This window comes from Sus scrofa, chromosome 8 (assembly GCF_000003025.6).
Source record: "Sus scrofa isolate TJ Tabasco breed Duroc chromosome 8, Sscrofa11.1, whole genome shotgun sequence".
NCBI lineage: Eukaryota > Metazoa > Chordata > Mammalia > Artiodactyla > Suidae > Sus > Sus scrofa.
In genome coordinates, this window is record NC_010450.4 from 118,770,728 (window position 1) to 118,785,592 (window position 14,865).

At 39.5% G+C, this 14,865-nt stretch overlaps 1 long non-coding RNA gene across 2 annotated transcripts; it reads left to right on the plus strand.

Moving 5' to 3' along the window:
* LOC110262182 lies at positions 8,791 to 13,551 on the plus strand. 2 transcript variants are annotated; one of them, XR_002346850.1, is made up of 3 exons: positions 8,791 to 10,879; positions 12,208 to 12,297; positions 12,693 to 13,551. It is a non-coding gene; the product is annotated as an uncharacterized LOC110262182 (long non-coding RNA). The 2 variants fall into 2 exon arrangements; XR_002346851.1 differs by having other exon boundaries at positions 8,791 to 10,871.

The window sequence follows — 14,865 nt, forward strand, 5'->3', positions numbered from 1 at the left end:
GCCCCTGTAAAGCCTCTCCTGCATGTTTTATTTTTTGTTTTGTCTTTTTGGAGATTACAGTGTAAAAGCTAGAAAAGAATAGAATACCCCTGATTCTAGTTCTTTTATCTTAAACATTCTTCCCCCTTTCTCTCCTTTTTTTTTTTTTTTTTTTTTTTTTTTTTTTTTTTTTTTGCTTTTTAGGTCTGTACTCATGGCATATGGAAGTTCCCAGGCTAGGGGTTGAATCAGAGCCTCTGGCTTACACCACAGCTACAGCAGCTCGGGATCTGAGCAACGTCTGTGACCTACGCCATAGTTCACAGCAATGCCAGACCTTTAACCCACTGAGTGAGGCCAGTGATCAAATCTGTATTCTCATGGATCCTAGTCGAATTCATTACTACTGATCCACAAAGGGAATTCTCCCTTTTTCCCCTTTTATCAATTAAAAAAAAAAAAAGACTCATATGTCAGGGCTATTCCCCACAGGAAAAAAAATTCACAGTACCCAAAGTTCATGCTAATCAGTCCTGGTATTGCAAGGGAGGTAATACACAAATAATTGTATGTTACTATAACACTAACAACAGCTTAAATTTATTAGTGCTCACAACATTTCAGGCACTTTCATACATAATTTCATTCAGTACTCACATGAGTCCACAGAGGAAGGTATTATAATTACACTCATCATATAGATGAGAAAACCAAGGCTTAGGAACTTGAACAATTTGCTTGTAAACATATAAGCAGGAAGGCAGTGCTAGGTCTCAGAATCCTATGATCTCTCAAAACTGTGAGTCTTTTTTTCTTTTTTCTTTCTTTCTTTTTCTTTCTTTCTTCCTTCCTTCCTTCTTTCCTTCCTTTCTTGTTTCACCCACAGCATATGGAGGTTCCCAGGCTAGGGGTCAAATCAGAGCTGTAGCTGCTGGCCTACACCACAGCCACAGCAATGTGGGATCTCAGCCGCATCTGCGACCTATGCCATAGCTCATGGCAACGCCAGATCTGTAACCCACTGAGTGAGGCCAGGGACTGAACCACATCCTCCTGGATACTAGTTTAGGTTCATTTCCACTGAGCTGCAATGGCAACTCCATGTGAGTCTTTCTCTGCTCTTCCTTTTCAAAACTATTCAGCTATTCATGGGCCTTTGTTCTTCCCATGAAATTTTAAACTCAATTTATCAATTTCTACAAACTATCCTGCTGCAATTTTATTTTCAGTTTAACGTCTTTAAAGATTAAGGGGAATAAGATGCTGTAACAAAAACTTATTTCAACCAAGACCAATGGAGAGTGTCTTCATTTATTCACATATTCTTTTACATTGCTTAATAAAGATATTTGCTTTTTCTTTATAAAAGCCATGGTGCTTTCTTTATTAGGTTAATTTCTGATTACTTTATAATCTTTGTTGCTATTTAAATGGTCTTTTATTCTGGTATCATTTTCTGTTTTGTTGCTGCTGTTTTAAAGAAAAGAAAAAAAAAATTTTTTTTAAGTTGCCCTTGTACTAAATAGCCTTGTTTATCAATCTTAACTATGTCTAGAAGCTTTGGACTTTGTTTGCTTTTTCTTTTTATAACTGACCATATCATCTGCAAATAATTACAATTTGTCTCTTCCTTTCCAATTCTAATACTTCTTTTTACTTTTTCTCTACACCAGTGTTGAACAGTGGAGGTGACTCAGCATCCTTCTCTCCTCATCTGAAAGGAAATAAATCTCAACGAGATATTTTATATAACTTTGCGGGACAGGAATAATTAAGTTAAGGATGAATATGTTTTACATTTTTGTTTTCTTTTTAAATGATAGAACATTTCTGGGAGTTCCCATTGTGGTTCAGCAGTAATGAACCGAACTAGTATCCATGAGGACACAGGTTTGATCCCTGGCCTCGCTAAGTGGGTTAAGGATCCGGTGTTGCTGCAAGCTGTGGTGTAGGTCGCAGATGCAGCTTGGATCCAGCATTGCTATGGCTGTGGTATCAGACAGTAGCTACAGCCTGGATTCATTCCCTAGCCTGGGAACTTCTACATGCTGCAGGTGTGGCCCTAAAAAGACAAAAAAAATAAATAAATAAAAATGAAAATGAAGAAAAAATAAAAAATAAGTTCACCTTCAGTCACTGTAGTAAGGGAGAATGACACTTTGACACAGTTATGATGTTTCAGAGGAGAAGTCAGAATGTGGTCTGGGCTAAAATAGTTTCAGACGGGTCTTCAAAGGAGAGAAATGTTGGGATTGGGCAGAGTTTGTGACATTGCTTTAGAGTTGGTGGACACAGTGAAATGAGTCTCCTGAAGAAACTGTGGGTTAATGAGCAAGCTCTTGACTCAGGTGAGGGCACTGTCTTCTCTAGTAAACTGATCTGTGGGGATTTCCAGAGGCCAGCTGCCCCCCAAGAAGATATTTGAGCAAAGACCAGACGACATAAAGATACATGGGTACATTGCGGAAAATCATTCTTGAAACAGCAAGTGCAAAGGCCCTGAGCCAGGAGGAACATGTGTGGAAGAGCCACCAGTGTGGTTACAAGTCAACCTCAGAACAGAAATGGAGATACGAATCCCAGAGCACATTGTAAGGACTTTGAAGTTTCCTCTGAGAGAGAGGAGGGAAACTTTTGGGGGTTTTTGAGGGGGAGAGTGACAGCATCTAAAGTGTTTAAAAGGATTATGGCAGCTCTTGTGATGAGTACATTTTAGAGGAGCAAGTTAGAATGTAATTCTTTAGGCAAGAGGTCATATGGTTTGGAGTTACCGTCGTGGCGCAGTGGTTAACGAATCCGACTAGGAACCATGAGGTTGCGGGTTCCATCCCTGGCTTTGCTCAGTGAGTTGGGCATCCGGCGTTGCCGTGAGCTGTGGTGTAGGTTGCAGACGCAGCTCGGATCCCGTGTTGCTGTGGCTCTGGTGTAGGCTGGAGGCTATGGCTCTGATTCGACCCCTAGCCTGGGAACCTCCATATGCCGTGGGAAGCGGCCCTAGAAAAGACAAAAAAAAAAAAAAAAAGAAGAAGTCATATGGTTTCTTAGATGAGAGTGGAAATGAATGGAATCAGGATCTATATTTAAGCGAAACAAACAGATTTTGCCAATATATTGAATGTGTTGTGAGAGGAAGAGGAGGGACAGGCAACCTGGCCTGAGCTAATGGAAGAAAATAGGTGACATTTGCTGGGAAGGGAAAGGCTCCTGCAGGAGCAGGTTCTGAAGCTGTAGATAAAGGAGTTTAACTTCAGACATGTGGATGTGAGGTGCCTTTCAGATAGGCAAGTAGAGATGTCATACCGGGGGTCAGATACATAAGTCTGGAGCTCCAGGGAGAGGGCTGAGGTAGAAATAGGAGTTAGAAGTTCTGAGCAAATAGGTGGTATACAAAGTCGTGAGACTGGTCTAGAAGAGGAAGAGCCCTACGCTGGGCTCTCAAATGTTTAGGTGATAGGGGGAAGCAGAAGGACCAGCAAAGGATATTGAGAGGAATAGCCACGTTTGTGGAAGGAAAACCAGGAGAAAGTGGTATTCTGGAAGCCAAGCGACATAATTTTTTCAGGGAGGAAAGAGTGATCAGCTTTGGCCAAAGGTGAAGATGAATCAGTTTTGGCTCACCTGGCTTAGCACTGTGGGAGTACTTGGGGACCTTGAAAGGAGCAGTCTGGTGTGTGGTAGGGATCAATGCCTGATGGGAAAGGGTTCAAGTGCGATGGAAAAAAGGGGGAGAGAAGCAGCGAGTATAGACCACCCTTTTGAAGAATTTACTCCAAATGGAAGCAGAGGAGAGAGGTAGCTAAGGAAGGACGTACCCAGAGATTTTGTGTGCTCAAACTACCGTATGTAAAATAGATAAACAAGGTCCTACTGTACAGCACAGGGAACTATATTCAATATCTTGTAATAACCTATAATGGAAGAGAAAATGAGACATAACTGAATCACTTTGTCGCTTCATTGTCTTCTTGCTTCTTGTTCATTGTCCTGGACATGTGATATCAATTTACTATTATTCTTTTTAAGGTCATATGCTCTGTCTCTCTAGGGTATAGTTTATATGATTTTCACTTTGTTTCAAATGTTCTTGCAATGTATAAAAATGTTTTTAGATGTGGATTTTCCTTATTATTAACTCTCTTTGGCACTTTTACTTTGGATATTGGGAAAATAAAACCAAGATGTGGTTTGGTTGCATAAACATAATGCCAAATGTACTAACCTGCATGAATGATTTTTCATTATTTGCCTATTACCATGCAGGAAACAATGAGTACATATATTTGACAATCATATCTATCCATTTGTTGATTCTTACTATGTTAGGTTCTGTGCAGAGAGTTTTACATGTATTGTTTTTTAACCATTACAACATCTTTATGAAATTGATACTGTTATTTCTATTTCTAGAAGATGAAGGCATTGAAGTCTAAAACTTGCCCAACCTCACTTAGCTAAGAAATGGTGAAGCTGAGGCAGGATCTAATTCCAGGGTGCTTAACTAAAGATCTTTTCTTATACCACCTTGTTACCTAGTTTCCTAGTTATATATACATTGTGACAAATTTTCCTACTTAATTGATCAGTACCCTCCACATGCATGCTTTAGTTTTATAAATTTTTTGTTTAAGAAGGAATTTTATTTACCTATGACTTTAAGAGTTTTGCATAATTACCTGCATTCATGTGGTGGGGGGGGGGGAAGAGAATTTTAATGCAAATTGCTTTGAGAATAATTTAATAATTTGGCCTAATTGTGATGTTAATTGCTGTGACTGTTAGGGTGCAGAATGGCTGCACCAAGGACATGGTTTAGAGGCACTATTTGCTCATTACTCTTTCCCCCTACAAAATGTCATCTCCTGGTTACTGTTGAAATAATCTCACTGTTAGCAAAACAAATGTAAGAGACACATTTGGAAGGAGAAAGATTGCTAACTAAGAGCTGTGGGCAGGATTCTAAGCCTCTCTGTCTTTGTCAATAAGAGTACGCATTTGTCATCCACATGTCCTGTTAATTCTTTTTCCAATGTTGCTCCTCAGTGTCTGATAACAAGCTAGAAAGGCAGCCTGTAATATCAGAATCAAATGGGTAAGATGCTGGGGCAGCAGTGGGAAGAGTTCAAATGTTGATTCTAAATAACTCTCTTCCTAAATAATTTCTCTGAGGTCAAATTTTAACTTTCCAAAGAATACATATGATTTGAGTTTCATATAAAAACAAGTACTGTTTCAGTTCTCTGAGTAACCAGCCACTTTTGCCATTTCTCTCCTTAGTGTCTTATAAATTCTCTACTGAATTTAGAGAGTATTAATTCAGAAGGAAGGAATTTTGAGGACAACAGGTAAAATTTGTAGGTGAGGGAGCTATTCCTTTGGTGTTATTTTAACTGTACATTTGTGAATCTCCTATTGCCTTGGGATAGAACTTCATTTTATTTATAGTTGTCTACTTGTGAAAAAAAAAAAAAAAAAAAGAGGCTCTTGTGTCCTCAACTTAATAGCTGCTTGATGGCATTCAAATGGTACTGGCTGTTTTGACTCTAACTCTTATAGTTATAGACCTGTCATCAACATAATAACCGCCGTGTCTTGAGATGCACCAAGAATTTGGAGCACATTATTTATGGTTCTCTCAGCAATCTGTGAGGTGGATATTATCATCCTCACTTTACAGATGAGCAAACTAGAGGAAATTTCCCAAGGGCACCCAGCTATAAACATCAGAGCTAGGATTCAAATCAAGAACTACCTGCCATGCCCAGATCCCTCTCACATCACTGCCTGTCTTCACCTCACCCCCAAATATAATGCATCCTTACCTAACTTTCCTGTGCTGATTCATTGCCTTTAAAGAAATCCCTTTGGGCTTTATCACTTGATACAATGTTGGTCAGTGCCTTGGTTATGAGTAGTTTAAAGGTTGAAATCCTATGACCAAACCTGTGCTTTTATTTTCAAAGCACATTTAGCATTCAATAGTTACTCGAAATAAAACGTTTTTCTGCTTAGCAATTTTAGTGAATCCAGACTTGTATCAATTTACTACTGGATTGGAGGTGGGAAGGGAGGAATCATGTGCAAACCTAAAGAGAAACTCCTTACTTTTGTATTTTCTGAGATCTTCTTCCTTGATATAGGTAAATTTAGTAAAAGAATTATGATTTTAGAAGTTCCCATTGTGGTGCAGTGGAAACGAATACGACTAGTATTCATGAGGATGCAGGTTCAATCCCTGGCCTCGCTCAGGAGGTTGGGATCTGGTGTTGCTGTGGGCTGTGGTGTAGGTCACATACACAGCTCATATCTGGTGTTGCTGTGACTGTGGTGTAGGCTGGTGGCTACAGCTCTGATTTGACCCCTACCCTGGGAACTTCCATGTGCTGCAGGTGCAGCCCTAAAAGCAAAACAAAACAAAACCAGTAGAATTATGACTTTAATACTCTAAACCTCACTGATGGATTGCTACCAGATGACATCTAGAGGTTTGATCCAGATAGGAGGCTGCCTTCAATCTAGCAGAACCATCTGATACACTTTCTCCCTTGGGATTAACAGAGTGCTTATAATTAGCTCCCTGGGATTTCTGAAGTTCAAAGGCTAACTTATGGCTAAATCAGATAATATGACTTATTGCACCAAGGATTTCTGTCTATTCATGCACTGTCCAAAAAAATGGTCACTTGTCATAGGAGACAGTTTAAATTAAAATTGAATCAGTTAAAGTGAAATGAAATTAAAATTCATTCCTCTGTCACACCAGCCACATTTCAAGTGAGTAATAGCCACATGTGGCTAGTGGCTACTTTATTGGACAATGAAGCTTTCCATCATTGCAGAAGTTCCTAATTGACATTACTAAACTGCGAAGAAAGAAATGAACTTAACTACTTCACAGAGCATGCTGGTAAACATCACCTAAGTTATAGAATAAAATTGGCTGTGATGCATTGCAACTCTTTCTGTATTTGTTTGTCTTCCTAGTTATCTATTGGGAAGAAGGAATTTGGTCTAGTATCCCTGTCACATAACACAGTGGATCAGTGACTACCAGGGTCTTAGTAAATATTTGTTCAATGCTGTGTGAATGAGATCAAGAAAATAAGATTTATAAAGAAGAATTTTTGGAGCTTATAAAATAGAATGGCTGTTGGGGCAGTATAAATAAAATAGCCATTTTTTTCCAACCTGAATTTTGTCAACCTTCAAAGCAGAATAGCTGATCAAAGAGTGAATCAATATAGAAAAAAGATGACAGTTGTCCAGACTCCAAAGTTCAAAGCCACCTGTCACCAGAAAAGAAAAAAAAAAAAGAATCCAGAGCTTAATAGAGTGTCAAGTCCAGTTGACTCTGATTTGGATGGGATGGTTGTCAAGTTATAGCAGAATATTTTGCTTCTTCTAGTTGAATGAGACCTTGAAAGGGAAAATAACCTTTTTATTCAAAGCATTTTAGTTTATTTCCTCTTCTAGAGCTAAATCAGGAATAAGATTGGAGAAGTGATTGGAAAGTCATTTACAGAAGCTTTTATCATTTAGGTTATGAGAAAGCCATGACAAGGGAATCATTATGGCTTTGAAAAACAAAGCAGTGTTTTAGATTACAGTATAATATGTGCTGTTCTTTCTTTACATATATCTCATATTTACTAAACATATTATCTGAAAATAAAGAGAATGAATTACAGTTGAGGTTGAAATAGCAGAACAAGTGATATTTTGTGTGTGGCTGGCATAGCTGGTGAGGTCTGGGGTATGGAATCATAAGGTTTCATATGGTACTGTATATGAGAGGTGAACTTGAGATTGGGTTGACATTTCTCCTGCCTATGATTTACCACATATTTTATGGTCGTGCAATGTTTCATATTGTCACTTGGAAAAAAAAGAACTAAAAACTTGTGTAATAACCTCACAATGTAAGTGATATTTGCATTCCATGTGTTGTATGCTTCTGAGTGGCTCAGTCATTCTCTGGTTGTCACACTTTCTTCTTTGCCCAAGGCTGCATCGACTGACTCCTCTCTGGGGGCATGCCCTCAAGTTGTTTTCCCACTAAGAGTGGAGGATTTTTGTGCATCCACTCATAGCCTCTTGCTTGGTCCTCATTTTACCTGGATAAGCATTTTCAAGTTAGCAACCTGCAGCTAGAATAGAGAAGTAGTATAATATGGGGGCAATGATCGCAACATGGATTTGACTTGACTTCTTCTAATTTTGACTTCCTTAACTGGGTTCTCTCAACAACTGAGAAAAATAGGTAGTCAAAGTCATGTTTCTTAGGCTTTGATGACACAAACTTTGCTTGTGAGTGTGGCAGGGAGAGTGGCCTGAGACGAGAATGTATCGATGTTATTTTGTCATGGTCTCCAACAATCCTGACGTTACGTATAGAGACTGGACAGGCTATGGCTCCAGGTTACTTGAAATTCTATTCCCCCAAATACAGTGCTACCACAGAAAGAGAGGAAAAGTCAAGGAAAGTAATCTGCCAGTTGTTCTTTTAAAAATAATTTCTGAGGGAGTTCCCGTCGTGACTCAGCAGTAATGAACCCAAATAGTATCCATGAGGACTCGGGTTTGATCCCTTTCCTTGCTCAGTGGGTTAAGGATCTGGCTTTGCCGTGAGCTCTGGTGTAGGTTACAGATGCAGCTTAGATCCTGCCTTGCTGTCGCTGTGGTGTAGGCTGGCAGCTGCAGCTCTGATTCAACCCCTAGCCTGGGAACTTCCATATGCTGCAGGTGCAGCCCTAAATAAAAGACAAAAAAAAATTTCTGGTTACAGTTTTTTTTTTTTTTTTTTTTTTTAAATTTAAGTATCTGAGGGCCTTGTCTTTTTCTCTAAATAGGCTATAGCTTTGTGAAATTTCAGGAAGAAGTAAATCTTTTCAGACCATAGGAACACCTTTTAATGTCAAACTGATTGGAAGGAAGTACCTGGCTCCTCACATGATTGGATTTGTTAGAATAAAGGGCTTATTATACAATTCGTTCTTCCTTATTCTTTCACAGATTTTCCCTCTTCATTTTCTACAACAAATAAGGTTTCTCCTTACAACCTTGCCCCATCTGCCAGTCATATGAAAAAAAGAGACTCCAAACCGATTTCAGCTGCGTGGGAGTTAGGACTCATAAGGAACGGGAACACAGCTTGTCCTGCCATCCTACCCATAGTAGGAAATATCCTGAGTTAGCATTGTTGGTAACTCACACAAAATCAAAAGCTATATTTCCTTTCTTTTAATAGAAAACAGATATTAGGCTAGGAGTTGGGAAAATGTGTCAAGCTTTGAGCTATAAAAAAAAATCTAAAGAATCACGCTAGGATGTTGGACCCAGTTTAAGCCCGCTTTGGCTGCTCGCCTGACGAGGTGTGTCAGAGATGGGCAAGAGAACGGTTTTCTCTCCTTCTCTTCCTGTCAGCACACAATACACTCTCTTCCTATGGAGGCTGCCTCATTAGGAGATCCAAGTGTGTCCTGAGGATGTTAGCTGAGATCCACTCTGGCAGGCAACCCCAGAAAACATAGCCAGGAGGCTCTGATTCAGAAGGGATCTTCACGTGGTTGTGACGTGGCTGGAATACGTCAAAATCCATCACACACACGGAGACTTGGGAGCAGTGACTGTTTAAAACTTTACAGTCACACTCAGATAAATGCCTTTTGAGAGCAGCTAATTCACTTGTGCTAACAATTGTGGAGGGTACGTGCCACTCACAGAACAGCACTCACCTCCCATTTTAAACCAGGGAGCCACTTTTGGACCCTTTCAGTTTAGTTTTGTGATGAGTTTTCTCTAGTATATTTAAATCTATATATTCTGATAGTAAAAGAGTTTCCGGTGTATGTGAAAAGAAGCCTGAGCGTCAATAGGTCAATGATGCCAGCTTTGAGGTATCAAATCGGCTGCTGTCAGAGAGCACAGGTCTGTAAACCTTTTTAAGTGTTATCCTATAGTTAACATAGCGAGTCACTGTAAGCCTCCGTAGGTAAATCAAATCACTAAAAGGATTTCTCAGGTACCTTGATAAGTTTGGTGTTCTCTATAGGGTGGCAGGATTATTTTGAAAATGCAGATAGGGAAAAAAACCCCAAAATGCATCCCTTTGGAGAAACTCCTTCAAAGCTATGTCAATAGCTGAGAGGTTCTTTCAGTGCAGTTTGGAGCAATTTTCATAAGTATGTTTGGGAATCTGTTCACTCCGAGCTCCTCTCTTTAGTCTTGACAACTGTCTGGAGGCATAAGTATGTTACAAAGTGTCATACCTTTGGGTCTGATTTCCCATTGCTTCTAGAAACAGCCATGTAAATGAACCACCTTTCCCTAACTCCACCATGAAAGATGCTGCATTTGTCAACTCTGAAGCATCCACATAATGTTTAGATTCCAGCTGAACTGGCTACTGAGATGACCCTTGACCCAGACAATCTTGCCACCCACTTATTCTCACCTGGGGGTGATTTTATATTCCAAGAGGACATGTAGCAATGTCCAGAAACACTTTTTGATGATCAGAACTGTGGTGCTATGGGTCTTCAGCAAGTAGAGGCTAGCCAGAGATGCGGCTCAATATTCTGAAATGCACGGGGCAGCCCTCACCACATCATCTGGCTCAAAATGCCAATGCTGGGGCTGAGACACCTGTGTTATACTTTACAGTGATGACAGACCATATGGCCAATTCCTCTGCCCAAATAACGTGTGCATATGGAAACAGGAATACAAAGGCAACACGGGACTGTAGAAGCTCAGCCACGAGGGAAAGCAAGCCTTTGGAAAATCAACTATGCTGTGAAGACTTTCTCCCTGAGCCTTGCCTTCTTATCTGGAATGTTTCAGCCTTGGGAAAATTGCTTAAAAAGAGCTCTGCTTTCTCTCCCCAGGACTGATGGGTAAATATGTGAGTGGCTATCCAGTATGCTTCCCTTTACTTTAAGAATCATTTACTCTGTACTTTCTGTTGGGTATTAGCTACAAATGACTGATGACTTAATTTGTGTCATGCATGTGGTGAGTGCTTTATGGAGGTTAATTTACTTCACTCTTACAGGATGTGTTGTTGTCATTATGAGCTCTATTTGTGTATATGAGCAAATTGAGACTTAAACACAGGTCACATTGTTTGTAAATACTGAGTTAGGACATGAAGTTGGGTCTTGTTTGATATCAAAACACATGCTCTTATGCAGACTGCTAAATTAGTGAGTACTCAACAAGGTATTATAGAGACTATTAAGACAAACCTGTCTGCTTGATGATATTTTGCCATCCTTGAATCGTTGGTATTTAGGCATAAACACCACGAAAAAAAGAATCAGGCTTTTATGTAGTCATTTGGACCAAATGTCCTGAAAAGAGCTGCTGGTGCGAGAATTCTGAAACATAAGCCCCATGGAAGCAATTCATTGTTCTGTCTGATTTTTCTCTGTATTGTCAGCACATGGACCTGTGCTGTACACAGTAGGTGCCAGGTTTACACCGCCGAATCCATGGGTGATACTACCAGAGCCAAAGATTTCCAAAGCTTTTCCATGGTGACACCATATGTCAAACTTTGTTGCTTCAAATCACAATTCCTTTCAGAATGACTTAAACAGAAATTAAAGGAAGAAACCTAGAGAAGCTTGTAGAATGCAAGGAAATACTGAAGGAGAAGGCCACAGGAAGAATTCAGGGTAGTTCCGGGAGGCTCTTGGACTTTCATTTTAGTGCTGGGCCCACCTCCCAACACTGCGTCTCAGATCAAAGTTTGAAGTCTTTCTGATGGGCTCCTGTTGAGTCAATAAATTGTCTCTCTGGATCAGGTGATAATTTTGTCCAATGAATTATGGCCAGGGATGGGGCAGGGTTATGCAGTGTCAACATGGCTAACTGAAGCGTCCATATCTGTGGGAGAGCAGCACTGAGAAGAAAAATGGAAATGTGTGAGACCTCCTGGGATGTGTGGAATGCTTATGTTGGTGCCTTGAGAACATTCCTAGGACCCACTCAATCTGAAGTTAATACCTCCTGATTTAGCATCTCCGCAATGCATAACCTCATTAGCTCTTGCAATGTTTGGTCCACTTAGAACTTTCCAAAGAAAGCACATTATTAAGGTGATTAGATATTTATACTTGATATTTGCCAAACTTATCACTGGCTGATGAAAGTTGGTTTCAACTGATGTGCTGGTTTTCTGAATCAGATGGACAAATTACTGATCTCAGGCTTCTCTTTCAATTTCAGTGTACAGATTGGATCATGTATGGAATGGATTCTTATTTTCCATATGCAGAAGCCTATATTTTTAAGTAATTTGCGAGCCGGATTCCTCAGGTACTGGTAAAGTGTGTCATTGTGATTCATGTGCATTTAATGCTGTTAGTGAAGCTCTCTGCAATAGATTAATGAGGAAGATGATTGGGTGGTCCAAATTGGGTCAGGGAGCAGTGGTCCCCTGCAGAAGAAATGACCAGAGCCTGAGAAGTACTGTAGAGTAGGGGAACACGTTCTCCCTCGTTGTTCTCCGTCGTTCGAAGACTAGATTCTAAATCATTATCCTATTTCATCACATAAGAAGGAGATTTCAAAGCACTTTCTGCTTTATCCAGTGGGTGTAATGCCTGGCACCATTATGACACCATTGATTGTAATGTATAGGTATTCTATATAGAAGAGAACGCATTGATGATTTCAGACTATGCTGACTAGATTGTAAAACTCTGTTGCAGGAGACGACCAGGTTGCTGGCTTAGTAGAAAAACCCCCCTGAATTCAGGACCTGAATTCAGTAAGACCAGATTCTAGCATGTACAGAAAATTTGTCATGGGAACACCTTTCCTAATAATGAGGTGGGTTACTTTTCATAGCAATGGGAAAGTGTATTCTACCATGAATCAAAATATATTTCTGGGAGTTCCCTGGTGGTCTAGTGGTTAGGACTCAGTGCTTTCATTGCTGCAGTCTGGGTTCAGTCTCTGGTCTGGGGCTTGAGATCTCACATCAAGCTGCTGCATACCGCAGCCAAAAAACAAAACAAAAACAAAACCCCCTCATATTTCCTTTCCTAACTTCCTTCCTGCTACAGCTCATTACAAAATGTTATTAAGAGCCAAATGTCAACTCTTGAACTGCAAGGACCATTGATCACTGTAGCAGCTAAAAGTCCTCATGGAAATTTGTTTTGTGTCGCCTTCTTCTGAAACCTATAGCCTTAATTATTATCCTATTCCTTATATCATAACTTTTAAGGCTCTGGGTGATTTATTTGTCCTTTGGATGTTTCTCTGACATTTCTACAATTTCCCCCTCACTCACCCCACGTTTAGCACACTTGATTTTCATAAAACACATTAAGCATATTCCCAACTTTAGACCTTTGGACTTGCTATTTCCCAGGTCTGGAAAGCACTTCTCTATTAGTGGAGGGTCCTTTATTCTATTCAGTTTTTGATCGTCTTTCTCCCCTGGCCACAATATATTAAATGGAAGCTCTGTCATTTCTATCTCTTGATTCTTGTTGCATTTTTTCTTCATAGTCCTTATCTCCACTTGGCAAAAATTTATTGTAGTTTTATATTTTTATTCTCTCTCTCCCCCTAGGAGAATATAAGGGTCTATAAGGGCAAGGGGGTTGTCAGTTTGACTCTCTACTGTATACCCAATCCTTGAACAATGCCTGGCACACAGTAGCTTCGCAATAAATACCTACTGAACAAATACATAGGCAAAATAAAATTATAAACACATTTTACATTTGCATTAGGAAATGCATTTCGTTTGCATTAGATAGTGCAAGACATTACCCCAGTAACGCATTTTATTCACAGATGGAGAATGTTAGACTAGGAGTGAATTTCAATTTAATTGCTTGATGAGATGGGTAGAATCATTTAAAGTTTATTGCTGTTAGGTATCTATCTAACAAATCTGCCAATTTTTTTTTAGTTTTTTTTTGTCATCTGTCACTTTGTGTTAGAGCAAGAATTCTGAACTCAATATATCAACTTGTCTTATGAAGGTGTCACAATTTCTATTTTGTTTTCAGGTCACCAACTATGCAAACCTAGGAAGAGGGGGAAACAATACACTATTCTCACATGCAATTCAACTCCACTTAAAGTCAAGGATAAAGACTTTTTGCTTTTCAATCTAGAGTCTCCTTAAAACAAAAGGCAGAGACTACAGAGTGGTTCTATATCAGCTGATCTCAGAAAAATATACTTGAAGTGCTTAACCTTAAAATAGGCGATGAATCCGGAAGTTGAGTGAGAGAACAAGAATTAAGCAGAAATATGAAGTGGACATGGCTTGTCTTTAAAATCATTCCTATATTTAGGCTTCTTCCATACATCAGATTCCTTATGTCTGGTGGCTTGTTTTCTCAGTTTATGGCTTCTATATCATTCTCACCCCCCCCCGTGATGTTTCTCTGCTGAAATGACTTTCTTTTAGAATCTAGGGAAGTGATAATAAATTACAGCTATTAATAATATTAATAATGATTTTCAAACAATTCAGATAATCAGTAATTTATAATTGTTCAGATAACTTAGATATTAATAATTACTTTGATAAATCAATTTTTGCTTCTGGGCTAATGCGCCAATGAGAAAGGGTCTGAAGTCTGCCCTAGTTAACACACTGGGTTTCCCCAGCCTTATGAGATGCTATTTGGCATTACTGGTACTCAAAATTATTAGCTGAATGCTTGATGGTGACTTCTGTGGTATTAGCAATTCAGATCTTACTAAGGCTATAATCATAAACTTATATAGAAAAACAATTGGCCAGGCCACAGGTGGTAAGAAGAGTTAGTACTTACGCAGCGGGTAGGAAGAAACCATATGAGAGACTGAACTATACCTCCGATTCTCCCAAATAGAAAATGATGGTTGGAGTTC